This window comes from Halyomorpha halys, unplaced genomic scaffold, assembly GCF_000696795.3.
Source record: "Halyomorpha halys isolate HHAL.00 unplaced genomic scaffold, Hhal_1.1 Scaffold475.1, whole genome shotgun sequence".
In the NCBI taxonomy this organism is placed as follows: Eukaryota; Metazoa; Arthropoda; class Insecta; order Hemiptera; family Pentatomidae; genus Halyomorpha; species Halyomorpha halys.
Window position 1 is genome coordinate 364,739 of NW_027104738.1, and position 4,780 is coordinate 369,518.

Sequence of the window (4,780 nt, forward strand, 5' to 3'; positions counted from 1 at the left end):
TGTATTTTTTCTATATTGTATTTTATATAATATTTTAATCAATTATTATACCACTTTAAAGAGGCATCTGAATGTAAATTTTTTACCTTATTCTTTTTTTTTTTTTTTAATTTTATAGTTTGTACTCAATTATATTTTATTTATTATTATTGTTTCATTTTTTCTCACCTCTTGTTGTTTTATTGCTTTGTTATATGTTCTTTTCTTGTAAAATTTTGCAGCATTGTGTATGTATACAATGCACTTTTTTCATGATGTGTACATAAATTAATTAAAGTATACGCCTCTTCTGTTGGCTTACTATAGAGGAGAAATATAGAAATATATATAATTTCAAAAATCATACACCAACAATATACATAAAATCGATGCTCTAGATGTTAGAATTACATTCTAAAAATTATATTAATTCTAGGACTACATAAATCGGACAAACCGATCAAAATATATAATTAGTCAACACCCTACTAAAGCAGTACTTCCAGAGACAATTCCTTTTTCTGAACAACCCCTCTTTATTAGCTCCCATTGATCTTTTAACTCCTCTAATTCGAATCAGTCATCCCCTCCCTCAATACCCACCTCAGGTTTCTGCATTTTCTCTCATCAAATTGCTCCATTTAGTGCTTTCATTATCCGCTTTACTACGCTTTGAAATCCAAACCATTCTTTTATCTTTAAACTCCTTTATCCTTCTTTTAAATCACTTTTATTCAATCACAGCTGTTTAAATTATTAATCTAATATTTTTCTTTGGTTAGTTCATCCAGTAATAAGTAGTTGAATATTCACTAGTAAAATCAATACTCAAATTCAAATTACATTTAGTAGTTTTATTTTTTCGTTTGTATATTTGAAAAATTTCAATAAATACATTTTTGCATTTAATCTAAAATTAGAACAAGTATGTGATATATTTAAAACTGGAATTATTTGTTAAAGTGCAATTTTCAAAAAGTTAATCATTAAATCAGTAACATAAATGTACCATTCGAAATTAAAGTTAATAGTCAAAATAAGAAATAGTGCTTATTTTTGACTATTAACTTTAATGTAGGATATTAATATTAATATTAGTATTAAAGATTTTTAGTATATAAAAACTATAGGAATTTCCAAAATCGTCTACACTTTTGAAAATTATGCAATATGCATTTTAAATGGGAGTTCTTGGAATGACATTGCTTATACAAATAAAGAATTAGTGGTAGATATCGTCGGTATTAAGAAAAAGCATCTAATTTTATTAAATTTTGTAATTTATTAAAATATCCACTAAAATGTATTAAGATCTCCATAATTTATATTTATTTAATTTTTTTTTACTACTAATTGTTATATTATATTGCTAATTCAGACTTTCCTAGGTTCCTTTTGTTTTTTTTTTTGTTCGCAACAGAGTAGGTTGGTCGATGTACGACATGTCAGAGTCTCACTAGAAGATATCATGACACAAAAACAAGGCAATCCTTCCTTTCCGGACCCGCCCCGCTAAGACCCACAGGCAGCGACAGTCCTATATCACTTTAGAAATACTAGCTTAAAACGGAAAAAGGAAACTTTAAGATAGTTAAATCGAGCAATATTTAAAAAAGCACCTGAAATTGAAAAAAACGGCATGAAACCCTCCACTCCCGCCCTTCGTAGTTGCCTTACATACCTGACTTTTCAAACAAACAATAATAATGATAATGGTTATTGAACTGAATGGAAAGTGGGCTGGTCATGTTATCTTGATACGAGAAGGTGGTCCGAAATTGCAACAGAGTGGATACTAAGAGAGCACAAGAGATAGAGAAGAACAACAATTACAATATAGCAAATGAAATGAGTGCGAGACTGTTGGACTACTGGATTGGGAGCTATAGGGTAAAGTGATAAAGGACTCATAACAAAATTATCATTTATAGTCAATGCTCAAATACAACATAGAAAATATTTTATTTAATTGGCAAATTATTATTTTATTTTAAATCAACGTAGAAAATGTATTCAATGAAGTAGTGTTTTTTTTTTTTGGTCTCTACGAGATGTCACAATTTCACAATCACAATCGGAGATCATAACGTCAAAAATAATAGAACGTAATCGATCCCTCCAACCCGTTAAACCCCTCTTTAGCGACGGTATTATATCACCTTTGAAACGTTTAATTAACGCGGAAAGTGGAGACTTAAGCTAGAATATTTGTTACATCGAGCAACATTTAAAAAGAGTTTAATATCAGAAATCGGAGCTTTGTGATAATTGTTTATTTAACTTTACCTAAAATGAAGTAGTTTAATATTAAATACACCTTGATTTAATGAAGAATGTAAATAAATCTGTTATTATTATTATTGGCTGGGTATGGATATCATAGGGTGGGTTCGTCACTCCCACGGCTATTTTTGTGAGTGCCACCCATTGGTTAACGGGCCTCACAAATGCCCGGGGGGAAGCTGTGAGTATTGTCTAATTATAAGCTTGAGAACATCCCGGATAGGGCCGGGACTCGAACTCGCAACCTTTGGGAGGCGCGTTACCACTCTTCTACCATCACCCCCACTATTATACTTACGACTTGTAAATATTATATTTCCAATCCAGGAAAGCGTAAAAACATTATAAATTTTTTTTTACTCTAACCTCATAGTGAGGGTTTTAATGCTCTTTTATTCATATTTTTTGCGTTATTCGGAATAGCCTTTGTCATATGATTTCGAATAAACGGGGCTCTACTATAGTAAAAGCATTATGCTATATTTAATTACCAATATTCGATACTTCGGGAAAAGCAGAAAAGTAATATTGAGAAGACTCGAAATGAATTTTAAAAAACCGAATACTGAGTATAGTAAATAATACTATGGAATGTATGAAATTGTGGGTAATGTCTATTGTACACCCAAAATTGAACATCCGAATATAAAACATGAAAGTAGAACGTAATAAAATAAAAAAAATTAGGCTGCTTCAAAGAGAGCGCTCTGGTGGGACAGAATGGCAAATGAAGAGAGCTCAAGGCAATGAAGGTAATTGTATGGTCGTAGGTCAAATTATCTCTTCTTTGTTCTTTTGTAAAATGTTTTTATCAAGCGGGCTTTTGTGGTAATACTAGGTACTTTGACACGAAGCATTTCATATTTAAAGCTAGACTTTTTTTTTTTTTAGATCCAATTAAGTAGTAAGTTGTTCTAGTATTGTTTTTATTTAAGAAAATTAGTTGTAGAATTATATTAAAAACTATAGGATTAAAATCAATCAATACATTATTCAGTGTAATTATGTCACATACGAGGCCAAAAAAATACAAGAACCAGAAAAAAAATCATAACTGTAAAAAGTATTTTTTGGGTTAATTGGTTGATAAACCAAGAAATTTATAATAATAAATATAATGTCTTTAGTAAATATAATAATTTAAGAAACAAAATTAACCAACTGTGAATATAATAAATGATATATATATATATATATATATATTTATATGCAATTATTATTATAAAGTAATGGATAAGGTTTTTGGAAGGAATAGATATAAAGTTAATAAATACATTTTTGCATTTAATCTAAAATTAGAACAAGTATGTGATATATTTAAAACTGGAATTATTACAATCACGATTGGTTAATATTAACTGTTAATACAGATAATTTTAACTGGGAATATTATTACTTCGACGAGTTAAAATACTCTTGACCGGTGAACTGTTAAAACTCGCCCTTTAATTTGGGATCAGATGGTACGGGACTTTAATTAAAACCCTCAATTAACGCTGAGGAAGCGGTACAAGCAACAGTAATTCAAGCTCACCAATCAATGGCGTAAGGGCAAATATGTAAATTAATTAAGAACAAGCAACGAAACGAAAATGGTTCCTTCGATCCCCGGGGGCCGAAGGGGTGAGGTGGAGAATACAAAAATTTTCTTCTTGGGTACCCATGGGAAAATTATTTTATAATTTTAATTTTTAAAAGATTAGTTTCTCATCCATCAGTGAATTAGTTTTTTTTTTCGTCGAAAAATGGTTGGAACATAATTTCTATGCCATTATAATTTATGAAATAATTAAAAACATACGATTTTGTGATTTTCTACTCACATTTTCTCTCTCAATCTTCATCCATTTTTTTTTTAACTTTTCATAATTAGCCACTAGCTAATTAAATAAACACAAACATAGCTAAATAAATATTTGTCAATATTTCCCCCTAAATGTCATAGAGAGTGTACCCGTTCTTACTGCTGACCACGTATTCTATTTTATCAGTATTTAATTCAAGACTTAATTTCTAAATAGAGTTTAGTAACGTAGTTTTTTTAGATTTAGAGGGCCCTTCTCTTTACCCTATAGCATCTCACCCAGTAATAAAACATACCACCAAACGCTCTTTGCATACATCCTTCCAGTGATGCCCCTCCAAACCCAATTCCACTAAATAAATTTTAACTCAATCCTCCCACCTACGTTTCAGTTTACCCCTCGAACGTTTACCCGTTGGTTCAGTGTTAATTAACATTTTAGCTCGTTACTAAGCCCTACAACCTTACATGCCCATATTATACGCCGCAATGCTATAACTTGAATTATATTTACCGGGTGTAAGTCCTTGAATTCAGCGTTGTGTAGTCTTCTAAATTCTTCCGTTAATTCATTCTTTTTCGGTCCGAATATTTTGAGTAATACTTTATCTTCGAAAACCTTCAGATGTTGTTCATCCCTTAGTGTAAGTGGCCACGTCTCACATCCATAAAGAACAATGGTAACAATTACCTGATTAAAACATCTTTTAAAAT